The sequence below is a fragment of the Monodon monoceros genome, unplaced genomic scaffold, assembly GCF_005190385.1.
Source record: "Monodon monoceros isolate NGI ecotype Baffin Bay Population unplaced genomic scaffold, NGI_Narwhal_1 Super_Scaffold_11, whole genome shotgun sequence".
Lineage (NCBI taxonomy): Eukaryota > Metazoa > Chordata > Mammalia > Artiodactyla > Monodontidae > Monodon > Monodon monoceros.
Window position 1 is genome coordinate 6,345,678 of NW_021703767.1, and position 14,051 is coordinate 6,359,728.

At 40.3% G+C, this 14,051-nt stretch overlaps 1 pseudogene; it reads left to right on the forward strand.

Moving 5' to 3' along the window:
• Nucleotides 1-11,178: 11,178 nt before the first annotated feature.
• On the forward strand, nt 11,179-11,634 carry LOC114890781 (annotated as a pseudogene).
• Nucleotides 11,635-14,051: the final 2,417 nt, after the last annotated feature.

Below are 14,051 nucleotides of genomic sequence, written 5' to 3' on the forward strand. Positions count from 1 at the left end.
TCAGTTTGTACCCTTTTACCAGCCTCTCCTGTTTCCCCCACCCCCAGCCCCTGGCAATCACCATTCTACTCTCTGTTTCTATGAATTTGACTTTTTTATTTTTTTGAATTTTATTTTATTTATTATTTTATACAGCAGGTTCTTATTAGTTATTCATTTTATACATATTAGTGTATACGTGTCAATCCCAATCTCCGAATTCATCCCACCGCCACCCCCCTGCTGCTTTCCCCCCTTGGTGACTTTTAAATTAATTAACTAATTTTTATAAATTTATTTATTTTATTTTTGGCTGCGTTGGGTCTTCCTTGCCGGGCGTGGGCTTCTCACTGCAGTGGCTTCTCTTGCTGTGGAGCACGGGCTCTAGAGCACAGGCTCAGTAGCTGTGGCACACGGGCTTAGTTGCTCTGCAGCCTGTGGGATCTTCCCAGGCCAGGGCTTGAACCTGTGTCCCCTGCACTGGCAGGCAGATTCCTAACCACTGTGCCACCAGGGAAGCTCGTGAATTTTTTATTTTTTAGATTCTGCTTTGTGTTACAACCTTACAGTGAGCATTTCTTGCCATAGCTCTGCATTTGCCCCAGCTGGGTTTCAAGCATTCACGCTGTTACCAGGACCCTCAAGCAAAGGGCTGGGCTTAAAGTATGTACGAGCCATGAATGGTTTCCTGTAGCAGATGCTGGAAGTTTGCCCAATGACATTGGTTTCTCGGGGTGTAATGTGTGTCACTTCATGTTCTGTGCCTGATGAATTCTCACCAGCCATGTCTCATCACTCCCTGGAATGTCTCCACTGAGGCTTCAATGAGACCTTACACCACAAGAAAGATCCTGGGATAAAGGGTGCTAAGGGCTTACGACAGTTTCTGGCAGAGAGCAGGCGCTGGTTATTGGAATATGTAGGTATTTCAGGTACTACTCTGATACCTGCTCCTGCCACGTTGGAACCACAAATTGGGTTTTCTTGGAAACCATGAACTAAGATGGCCCCAACATACTGGGGCTCAGTGGGGTTTGTCCTGGGGAGGAAGGCGTGCATGGGTGTTCTTGCCGGGGGGCTCCGGATGGAACAGCTCCATTAGAAGGAGCCTCCGTAAAGCCTTCAGCCATTGGAATTTAGAACATACCTGCTGAGCTGTCCCCAGAGGTACAGGCTCAAGATGGGGACTCTCTGGCCATTGCAAGGAAATGCCTGGTTTTTATACATTGGCTACTGCACGGCTTGTTTTGCAATGTAAAGATAACTTCATTACCAGCTTTGACTCCCACTGGAGTAAAGACCTAAATGTGAACCATAAAACCATAAATTCAATAGAAGAAGATGTAGGAGGATGTCTTTGGCCTTAGAGAGGGAAAAGGATTAGTAAGCCAAAGTTTAAAAGCTCACATCACAAACAAACAAACAAAAATCAATAAAACCTATTGCCCATGAGGACCCCATGGACAAGGTTAGAGAAAGAAGACAGATTGGAGAAGGTGTCAGGTTGCAGAAAGATGTGTCCACAGCTGAAACTAATAAAGAATATACAAGAAACACCTACAAACCAGTAAGACAGAGAAGGAGTCCTGTGAAATAATGTCATTTGCTGCAACATGGATGGACCTAGATATTCTCATACTAAGTGAAGTAAGACAGAGAAAGACAAATATCATATGATACGACTTATATGTGGAATCTAAAATATGATACAAATGAACTTATTTACAAATAAGTTTAGCAGAAATTAACACAACATTGTATACCAACCATACTTCAATAAAAAAGACTCTTGAATGCATAAGCCAGCAGAGACTTAAAGACTAACTGGTAGAATGACTTTATTTCAGAAACTGGTTTAAAAGAAAGAAAGGCAAATACCATATGATATCACTTACATGTGGAATCTAAAATCTGATACAAATGGACTTAATTACAAAACAGAAACAGACTCACAGATATACAAAACAAACTTATGGTTACGAAAAGGGGAAAGGGGGTGGGGGAGGGATGAATTAGGAGTTTGGGATTAACATATACACACTACTGTATATAAAATAGATAACCAACAAGGACCTACTGTATAGCACAGGGAAATATATTCAATATCTTGTAATAAACCATAAAGGAAAATAATATGAAAAAGAAAAAAGTATATATATATAAAACTGGATCACTGTGCTGTACACCAGAAACTAACACAACATTGTAAATCAATTATATTTCAATTAAAAAAAAAGAAGAGGACTTCCCTGGTGGCGCAGTGCTTAAGAATCCGCCTGTGAACGCAGGGGACCTGGGTTCGATCCCTGGTCCGGGAAGATCCCACATGCCACGGAGCAATTAAACCGGAGCACCACAACTACTGAGCCTGTGCTCTAGAGCCCGTGAGCCACAACTACTGAAGACCACACGTCTAGAGCCCATGCTCCGCAACAAGAGAAGCCACCACAATGAGGAGCCCATGCACCACAACTAAGAGTAGACCCCGCTCACTACAACTAGAGAAAGCCCATGCACAGCAATGAAGACCAACGCAGCCAAAAATAAATAAAATTTAAAAAAAAAAAAAAAGAAGAAGAAATTCTAACGGAAAAAAAGGTGAAGGATATAAACAGGCGATTTACAGGAGAGGCAGACCTCCAAAGGTGCTTAAGCTTAGGAGGAGACACTCTTTAGGAATGGGAATGGGAAAAATGCAAAGCAAAAGAATAAGATATCACTTTAAATCCATTAGGCAAAATTAGGAAGACTTCTAATACCAAGTGTTAGCTGGGGAGTGGATAGAGGAGCCCTCAGGCCTTGCTGGTGGGGTGCTCACAGGAGGGCAAAGTGGCAGCACTTCAGCTAAGTGCCCAGGCACACGCAGCGATGGGCACCCAGGGCAACAGCACCATGTGTCCCAGATACATTCTTTTTTTTTTTTTTAAATAGATCTTTATTGGAGTATAATTGTTTCACAATACCATGTTAGTTTCTGTTGCACAACAAAGTGAATCAGCCATATGCATAAACATGTCCGCATATCCCCTCCCTCTTGAGCCTTCCTCCCACCCTCCCTATCCCACCCCTCTAGTTCATTGCAAAGCACCAAGCCGATCTCCTTGTGCTATGTGGCTGCTTCCCACTAGCTATCGATTTTACATTCTGTAGTGTATATATTGTTGATGCTACTCTCACTTCACACCAGCTTCCCCTCTCACCCCGTGTCCTGAAGTCCATTCTATGTCTACCTCTTTATTCCTGCCCTGCAACTAGGTTCATCAGTACCATTTTTTTTTTTTTTTTTAGATTCCATATATATATGAGTTAGCATATGGTATTTGTTTTTCTCTTTCGGACTTACTTCACTCTGTATGACAGACTCTAGGTCTATCCACCTCACTATAAATAACTCAATTTTGTTTCTTTTTATGGATGAGTAATATTCCATTGTATATATATACCAGATCTTCTTTAACCATTCATCTGTCGATGGACATTTAGGTTGGTTCCATGTCCTGGCTATTGTAAATAGTGTTGCAATGAATATTGTGGTGCATGTCTCTTTTTGAATTATGGTTTTCTCAGGGTATATGCCCAGTAGTGGGATTTCTGGGTCATATGGTAGTTCTATTTTTAGTTTTTTAAGGAACCTCCATAATGTTTTCCATAGTGGTTGTATCAATCTACATTCCCACCAACAGTGTAGGAGGGTTCCCTTTTCACCACACCCTTTCCAGCATTTATTGTTTCTAGCTTTTTTGATAATGGCCATTCTGACTGGCATGAAGTGATAACCTCATTGTAGTTTTGATTTGCATTTCTCTAATAATTAGTGATGTTGAGCATCTTTTCATGTGCCTCTTGGCCATCTGTATGTCTTCCTTGGTGAAATGTCTATTTAGGTCTTCCACCCATTTTTTCACTGGATTGTTTGTTTCTTTGATATTGAGCTCCATGAGATGTTTGCATATTTTGGAGATTAATCCTTTGTCTGTTGTTTCATTTGCAAATATTTTCTCCCATTCTGAGGGTTGTCTTTTTGTCTTGTTTATGGTTTCCTTTGCTGTGCAAAAGCTTTTAAGTTTAATTAAGTCCCATTTATTTATTTCTGTTTTTATTTCAGTTACTCTAGGAGGTGGGTCAAAAAAGATCATGCTGTGGTTTATGTCAAAGAGTGTTTTTCCTATGTTTTCCTCTAAAAGTTTTATAGTGTCTGGTCTTACATTTAAGTATTTAATCCTTTTTTTCTTTTTTTTTTGCGGTACGCGGGGGTCTCACTGCTGTGGCCTCTCCCGTTGCGGAGTACAGGCTCTGGAAGTGCAGGCTCAGTGGCCATGGCTCACGGGCCTAGCCACTCCAAGGCATGTGGGATCTTCCTGGACCAGAGCATGAACCCGTGTACCCTGCATCGGCAGGCGGACCCTCAACCACTGTGCCACCAGGGAAGCCCTTTAATACATTTTGAGTTTATTTTTGTGTATGGTGTTAGGGAGTGTTCTAACTTCATTCTTTTACATGTAGCTGTCCAGTTTTCCCAGCACCACTTATTGAAGAGGCTGTCTTTTCTCCATTGTGTGTTTTTGCCTCCTTTGTCATAAATTAGGTGCCCATATGTGCGTGGGTTTATTTCTGGGCATTCTATCCTATACCATTGATCTATATTTCTGTTTTTGTGCCAGTACCATACTGTCTTGATTACTGTAGCTTTGTGATATAGTTTGAAGTTGGGGAGCCTGATTCCTCCAGCTCTGTTTTTCTTCCTCAAGGTTGCTTTGGCTATTCGGGGTCTTTTGTGTTTCCACACGAATTGTAAGATTTTTTGTTCTAATTCTGTGAAGAATGCCATTGGTAGTTTGATAGGGATTGCATTGAATCTGTAGATTGCTTTGGGTAGTACAGTTATTTTCACAATGTTGATTCTTCCAATCCAAGAACATGGTATATCTCTCCATCTGTTTGTGTCATCTTTGATTTCTTTCATCAGTGTCTTATAGTTTTCTGAATACAGGTCTTTTGTCTCCTTATGTAGGTTTATTCCTAGGTATTTTATTCTTTTTGTTGCAATGGTAAATGGGAGTGTTTCCTTAATTTCTCTTTCTGATTTTTCATCTTTAGTGTATAGGAATGAAAGAGATATCTGTGCATTAATTTTGTATCCTGCTACTCTACCAAATTCATTGATTAGCTCTAGTAGTTTTCTGGTAGCGTCTTTAGGATTCTCTATGTATAGTATCATGTCATCTGCAAACAGTGAGATCTTAACTTCTTCTTTTCCAATGTGGACTCCTTTTATTTCTTTTTCTTCTCTGATTGATGTGACTAAAACTTCCAAAACTGTGTTGAATAATAGTGGTGGGAGTGGGCAACCTTGTCTTTTTCCTGGTCTTGGTGGAAATAGTTTCAGTTTTTCACCATTGAGAACGATGTTGGCTGTGGGTTTGTCATATATGGCCTCTATTATGTTGAGGAAAGTTCCCTCTATGCCTACTTTCTGGAGGGTTTTTATCATAAATGGGTGTTGAATTTTGTTGAAAGCTTTTTCTGCATCTATTGAGATAATCATATGGTTTTTATTCCTTAATTTGTTAATGTGGTGTATCACATTGATTGATTTGTGTATTTTGAAGAATCCTTGCATCCCTGGGATAAATCCCACTTGATCATGGTGTATGATCCTTTTAATGTGCTGTTGGATTCTGTTTGCTAGTATTTTGTTGAGGATTTTTGCATCTATGTTCATCAGTGATATTGGTCTATAATTTTCTTTTTTTGTGACGTCTTTTTCTGGTTTTGGTATTAGGGTAATGGTGGCTTCGTAGAATGAATTTGGGAGTGTTTCTCCCTCTGCAATTTTTTGGAAGAGTTTGAGAAGGATTGGTGTTAGTTCTTCTCTAAATATTTGATAGAATTCACCTGTGAAGCCATCTGGTCCAGGCTTTTGTTTGTGGAAGATTTTTAATTACGGTTTCAATTTCATTACTTGTGATAGGTCTGTTTATATTTTCTAATTCTTCCTGGTTCAGTCTTGGAAAATTGTACCTTTCCGAGAATTTGTCCATTTCTTCATGGTTGTCCATTTTACTGGCATATAGTTGTTTGTAGTAGTCTCTTATAATCCTTTTTATTTCTGCAGAATCAGTTGTGATTTCTCCTTTTTCATTTCTAATTTTATTGATTTGTGTCCTCTCTCTTTTTTTCTTGATGAGTCTGGCTAAGGGTGTGTCAACTTTGTTTATCTTTTCAAAGAACCAGCTTTTAGCTTTATTGATCTTTGCCATTGTTTTTTTTTGTTGTTTCTATTTCGTTTATTTCTGCTCTTATCTTTATGATTTGTTTCCTTCTACTGACTTTGGGTTTTCTTGGATCTTCTTTCTCTAGTTGTTTTAAGTGCAGGGTTAGATTGTTTATTTGAGATTTTTCTTGTTTCTTGAGGTGAGATTGAATTGCTATAAACTTCCCTCTTAGAACTTGTTTTGCTGCATCCCATAGGTTTGGGGTCATTGTGTTTTTGTTGTCATTTGTTTCTATGTATTTTTAAAATTTCTTCTTTGATTTCTTCAGTGATCTCTTGGTTATTTAGTAGCACATTGCTTAGCCTCCATGTATTTGTGTTTTTTACAGTTTTTTTCCTGTAATTGATTTCCAGTCTCATAGTGTTGTGGTCAGAAAAGATGCTTGATACAATTTCAATTTTCTTAAATTTTCTGAGGCTTGATTTGTGAAACAAGATGTGATCTATCCTGGAGAATGTTCCATGTGTACTTGAGAAGAAAATGTATTCTGCCACTTTTGGGTGGAATCTCCTATAAATATCAATTAGATCTATCTGGTCTGCTGTGTCATTTAAAGCTTGTGTTTCCTTATTTATTTTCTGTTTGGATGATCTGTCCATTGGTGTAAGTGGGATGTTAAAGTCCCCTACTATTATTGTGTTACTGTCGATTTCTCCTTTCATGGTTGTTAGCATTTACCTTATGTATTGAGGTGCTCCTATGTTGGGTGCATAAACATTTATAATTGTTATATCTTCTTCTTGGATTGATCCTTTGATCATTATGTAGTGTCCCTCCTTATTTCTTGTAACATTCTTTATTTTAAAGTCTATTTTATCTGATACGAGTATTGCTATTCCAGCTTTCTTTTGATTTCCATTTACGTGGCATATCTTTTTCCATTCTTTCACTCTCAGTATGCATGTGTCCCTAGGTCTGAAGTGGGTCTCTTGTAGGCAACATATATATGGGTCTTGTTTTTGTAGCCATTCAGCCAGTCTGTGTCTCTAGGTTGGGGCATTTCATCCATTTACATTCAAGGTTATTATCGATATGTATGTTCCTATTACCTTTTTCTTAATTGTTTTGGGTTTGTTTCGTGGGTCTTTTTCTTCTCTTGTGTTTCCCACTTAGAGAAGTTCCTTTAGCATTCGTTGTAAAGCTGGTTTGGTAGTTCTGAATTCTATTAGCTTTTATTTTTCTGAAAAGCTTTTGACTTCTTCATCAAATCTGAATGAGATCCTTGCTGGGTAGAGTAATCTTGGTTGTAGGTTGTTCTCTTTCATCACTTTAAGTATTTCCTGCCATTCCCTTCTGGCCTGCAGAGTTTCCACTGAAAAATCAACTGATAACCTTATGGGGATTCCTTTGTATGTTATTTTTTGTTTTTCCTTTGTTGCTTTTAATATTTTTTCTTTGAATTTAATTTTTGTTAGTTTGATTAATATGTATCTTGGTGTGTTTTTCGTAGGGTTTATCCTGTATGGGGCTCTCTATGCTTCCTGGACTTGGGTGACTATTTCCTTTCCCATGTTAGGGAAGTTTTACACTATAATCTCTTCAAATATTTTCTCAGACCCTTTCTTTTTCTCTTCTTCTTCTGGGACCCCTATAATTCAAATATTGGTGCGTTTAGTGTTGTGCCAGAGGTCTCTTAGGCTGTCTTCAATTCTTTTCTTTCTTTTTTCTTTATTCTGCTCCTTGGCAGTTATTTCCACTGTTTTGTCTTCCAGCTCATTTATTTGTTCCTCTGCCTCTGTTATTCTGTTATTGATTCGTATTTTTCATTTCAGTTATTGTGTTGTTCATCTCTGTTTGCTTGTTCTTTAGTTCTTCTAAATCATTGTTAAACATTTCTTGTATTTTCTTAATCCATGCTTCCATTCTATTTCTGAGATTCTGGATCATCTTTACTATCATTACTCTGAATTCTTTTTTCAGGTAGATTGCCTATTTCCTCTTCATTTATTTGGTCTTGTAGGTTTTTACCTTGCTGCTTCATGTGACATATTTTTTTGCCATTTCTTTTTTTTTTTTTATGAGTGGGATTGTGTTCCTGTTTTACTGGTTGTTTGGCCTGAGGTTTCCAACACTGGAGTTTGTAGGCTATTCGGTAGAGCTGGGTCTTGGTGCTGAGATGAGGAACTCTGTGAGACCTCACTCCGATGAATATTCCCTGGGGTCTGAGATTCTCTGTTAGTCCAGTGGTTCGGACTCAGAGCTCCCATTGCAGGAGTTTCTGCCTGACCCTGGGCTCCCAAATCAAGATCCTGCAAGCCGTGCGGGGAGGAAAAAAAAAAGAGAGAGAACAATAACAAATTAAAAAATAAAATTAGACTAGGAAACTAACAGGTATGTTAGAAAGAATATAAAAATAAAAATACAGATGAATCAATAACCGGAAGGTACATTGGTACCACATAGTAAAAAAGAAGAGGAAGGAAAATAAAAGGAAAAAAAAAAAGGTTGAGGGGGAAGGCCTTGGCTGTGGTGGGCGGGTCCTAAGCAAGGGTGAGGTTTGGGTGGTGAGGGGGGCTTATGCTCAGGACCCAGAGGGCTGGAAAAGGCGCTGGGAGCTGTGGGGGGTGGGGTTTAGGCTCAAGGAACAGATGGGGCCCAGGTGTACCCCCCAGAGGGCAGGGACCAGAGGGCGGGGACCTCACCTGGGAGCCCGGCAAGCTTCCTGGGCTCGAGTGGGCGGGGCAAACGCCCCCCTCTCCTCTCCTGCTCCTCCAATCTGGGGTCTGGGAGGGCCCCTCCCACCTGCCTCTTCTGACCTCCCCAGCCTCCCTCTTATGCCCCCAGGGCCCACACGGCCTGCATGGGGCTTTGGAGGGGGGGTACTGGCTTGGGAGCTCAGCAGGCTCCCTGGGCCGAGTGGGCGGGGCAATCTCCCTCTGCTCCTCTCTTGCTCTTCCTAGAGAGTCCCTCCCACCTGCGTCTCCTGATGTCAGGGCGTCAGGGGCACCGGTCTTGTCTGGCCTCCACTTCTCCTCCCCCCTCAGTCCCCCTACGTCCTGCCAGTTCACTCTGGGGTTCCTCCCGTCTCCTTGGGGGTCAGTGTCCCCCACCAGCTGCTGGCAGAAGCCTTAGTTGTGGGGAGACACTAACTCCCTGTCTTCCCACACCACCATCTTGACTCCGTTCCCCTCCGAGATACATTCTTATCAGAACCATAGGGGCATGTGGGTGAGGGTGTGTGGTGCACAGTTGAGGGTGGTCCCAGAAACCTGGGTACAGCTGGCTGCCCAGGCTTGGGGCTGGGGGTGGGTCACATGCGAAGGTGCTCTTCTTGGAGCGTCAGTAGCTGTGAGGGGGTTGGACCAGATGCGCCAGACAAGCCTCGCTGGGACACGAATATCTGTTTCTGTGTTTCCTGCCTTCCCTTCCTTTCGACATAGATCTCCAAGTCTTTTCCCATTTGCGTATTTTCTTCATGGTGAGCAATTCACCCCAAACAACTTTCCATGTTCTCTCGGTGTGTTTTCCTACCTGTGCCTTAGTTGCACTACTTAGTGATAATTGATGGAAAGGTCCTCGGGTCTGCCCTGCCCCCTCCCCTCCTCCCTCCTTCACACACTGGGCACCACCGCATGCAGGTGCTGTGCGGGTGCTGGGAATGTAAGTGTGACTAAGTCCACAGGCTGGCTGACCCCCTAGAACTTCAGGCAAAGGAACTGATAACCAGCATATCTTTGTCATACAGGGCAGGGGTTCTCAAACTTGTTGGTTTTGGAACCCCTTCACACTCTTAAAAATTACTAAAGACCTCCAAGAGCTTTTGTTTTTGTGGACTGTGCTAACCAGAGCATTTTTACTGTATTAGAAAGTAAAACTGTGAAATTTTAAATATATTTTATTGACTAAAAAATAATAGGCCCGTTACAGGTTGACATAAATAATATATTTTATTAAAAAACTATATTTTCCAAAACAAAGTCGTCTACTAGGAAGAGCAGCATTCCTTTGCATTTTTTTTCAAGTCTCTTTAATGGCTGGCCTGCTGGAAGACAGCTGGATTCTTTCTCATTCCTGCCTTTATTTTCAATCCGTTGCAATATCACATGTCACAAATCTTCTGGAAAACTCCACAGTATATTGAGAGAGTGAGAGTGAGAAAGACAGGTCTTAGTGTTACTATAAAACTGGCTTTGACCTCATGGAGTCCCTGAAAGAGTCTGAGACTCCCGGGGGTCTCTGGATAGACCACACTTTGACAACCACCGACAATGGCCCTTCTGGCGATGTGGTATAGTTACTGCCTTGATTCTAGAACCCACAGATCTAGTGCTGTGATATGATCCAGGGTTGAAGTCTGGCTTAGATCATCAGACATTAAGGTAGAAATTGGGGGTAGGGGAAAACTGAAGTGGGCTGCAGGCATTAAACTTTCTTTTTAGTGTTTATTCGTCTCTTTTGAGTTTTTAAGTGGTTACTATTTTAGTGACTACAGGAAGCAGGTTGTAGGTGGCTCATTGATTTTTTGCTCTTATTAACTGAGCACTTGCTATGGGGTAGTCATTTTGCTGAGTGCTTTCTCTTGCTAAAATCAGTTTATCCTTTGCATGTCTCTTAACATACAAAGGGTTTGAATCGAAAGAATCGGGTGTTAGTGGAAATTTAAAGGTGCTGTGGGCCCTTTAATTGTGTGATGGCTTTGTTCTTGTGTGAATCTGTAGTACCCAGAGACTCTTTTGTATATTGGGCATAAGAGGGTTTCACAGTCCTTAGATTGGAGGCAAATTGTCAGAAAAATTCTCGGAAGAACTTAGGTGGAGAGGGAAAATTCTTCAGCTCCCAAATTCTGTGGGGTAAAAATGTGTGCTCCCAGCAGTGGAGTTGATACTGCGCCGAGCCAGCCGCCGGGAGTGGGGCGGCGGCTTCAGTACTCATAAAGGAGTGATTTGAACTCTGAACACTCTTTATGGACACAACACCACATTAAATCGCAAACGTGAATGTTGGAGTTGCCCACAGTGAGGTGAATCCAAATACCCGTGTAATGAACAGCCGGGGTATGTGGATGACATATGCTTTGGGAGTTGGCTTGCTTCATATTGTTTTACTCAGTATTCCTGTTGCCTGGACCTTAACAAATGTTATACATAATCTGGGGATGTATGTATTTTTGCATGCAGTAAAAGGAACGCCATTTGAAACTCCTGACCAGGGTAAAGCGAGGCTCCTAACTCACTGGGCACAACTGGACTATGGAGTACAGTTTACATCTTCACGGAAGTTTTTCACAATTTCTCCAATAATTCTATATTTTCTGGCAAGTTTCTATATGAAGTATGATCCAACTCACTTCTTCTTAAACACAGCTGCTCTCCTGAGTGTGCTAATTCCCAAAATGCCGCAGCTACATTGTGTTCGGATCTTTGGAATTAATAAGTATTGAAATGTGTTTTGAAACAACAAAAATGTTTACAGTTACTGAGTTTTCTGTAAGGAAGGAATGGGTACTAAACTGCACCGTTTCTGTGCTAATGTGAAATGAGAGGTAGCTACATTGGAGAGCCAATTGTTGGTTCTTCATATGCTGTTTTGAAGTGTAGATTCTTATGAGAAGATGCCTTTGTTAATGCATCTGGTATCCTTCTGTAGAGAGGCTTCAGAGGCAGGCTGCGCAGGCCCAGCTTATAAGTTAAATGGCTATAAAGTAAAGGTGTAGTAGATAAATCCAAGGAAATAAGAGATTTATAAGAAACTAAGTCCAGCTAAGCTTATAATGAATGGGCATTATGTTAAGAGAAGAAAACGTTTAATCATTCAGTCATGATCAGTTTGAGCAGAGTTACATGTAAACCAGAATCATTTCTTTACAAGTTTATTATAGATTGTTTTCATTACTGTGCATATTCCTTTTGTGTTATATAAGAGGATATATATCCTCTTGTTTTATACAAACCAATTCCTACCTTATGAATATACTTTTTTGGTTTTACAGGCTCAACATTGTGTTGATAGATGAGTTCATTTTTACATTTATTAAGTTACTGAGTTCATGAAGGTCCACCTTCACGACTGATTGATGATAGAAGATAGGCACCTTAGAAGCAGCCTCTGAGTCAGCCTTCTAATTTTGGAACAAAGTGGGTTTTGCTGCCTTTCCAGATACAAGGCTGCTAAACTAATTAGGAAAATAATTTATTTCTCGTAATTAAAGTATATGGTAACTTAAAGGTCTGCTGATTTGGTTGAGCAATCTAATTGTTGAAGTCTGCCATTCTTTAGCGATGGAAATTTAAAATGGACAACTACATAGCCAACCTGTGATCTGGCAGAAACTGCTTCTCTAGCAATACTATCAGAGTAAATAATGGAGTCTTTTTTTAGCAGGTCTGCAGTAAGAGATAGCATCTTTTCTTAGTCATCCTGTTCTCAATCTCCATACTTTGCCCATTAACATTTTGCCTGTCAATACATGAGTCTTAGTATAGATAACTCAGAATGCTAACTATTTCCAAAACAGCAACCATACTGAATCCTTGTGACTTAAGAGAAGCTTTCTATAGTTGCTGACATTAATGGCAAGAAATAACTATATTCTACTTTGAGAAATAAACATGTCAAAAAAATTTTCTGATATGTGGCGAAACTGAAAAACCTAGTAACATTTGTAAGCAAAATTGAGTGAAAAGAATTATAATACCAACTTTAAAATCAATTTGTTTCAAACTGACTTTTGGGGGTAATGATCATTGTTTTGTATTTCAAAAGTATTGAGTTTAGAAATCAGTTGTATGATAATGCCTTTGTATGTTTGTCTTTTCTCACGTATTTTTAAATAACCAGTAATCTATACTTTAATAAATTTTTCTTTGGTGTAAAAAAAAAAAAAAAATGTGTGTTCCCTGTTGGAAATCCACTTTTTACAACTGAGACACATGCCTTGGGGCCCTGGTGTGATTGGCAGTGATTTCTTCATTACGTGTGGCTTCTTCAGGTACTAGTGAACAGATCACATTTGAAAAATAGATTTGGGTAATTTCGTACAGCAACAGCACACTTGTCCCCTAAAATAAGACTGGTTAAGTATATTATGGGACATCCATACATACAATGGAATGCTACAAGTGGTGTGCCTCTTATGTACTCATGAGATGGTTCCAAGAAAGAGTGTTAAATTACAAAGGAAAGTACAGCAAGTCCCCTACATACGAAACCTCAAGTTGCGAACTTTCAAAAATGTGAACGTGTGTTCACATGTCCAATCACATAAGTTGGTTCACGTGTCTGGCGTACATTGTCACGTGCGTGCATCCTCTACAAGTGGCTGTGCTTTTGTGTACTTTACTGTACAGGACTGTATAGAGTACAGCAGTGCAGTATCTTTATTTCAAGCTCAGAACCTGTACCGTCAACGTCAGGCGTGAATGACATTGCAGCTTGCCTTCCATCTCCTATTGCTGACGATCCCTCAGCTCTACCATCTCCCACCTCCTCTCCGTCCTCCAGTCAGTAATTCTTCTTGCCTGTTCACTTGACGCCAGCCCCTGGATGCCAGCTGTTGTACTGTACGACTGTATTTTTCAAGATAATATACTGTAAGATTTAAAATGTTTTCTTTGTTTTTTGTGTTTTTTTAATGTATTATTTGTGTGAAAAGTATCATAAACCTATTACAGTGCAGTACTATATAGCCGATTGTGTTAGTTGGGTCCCTAGGCTAACTTTGTTGGACATACGAACAAATTGGTCTTACGAATGCGCTCTCAGAACGGAACTGTACAGAATAGGGTATAGGGTATGCTACCGTTTGTGCAAAAGGGGGGGTATCCATTTGTTTGTATTTGCATAATAATCTCTGAATAT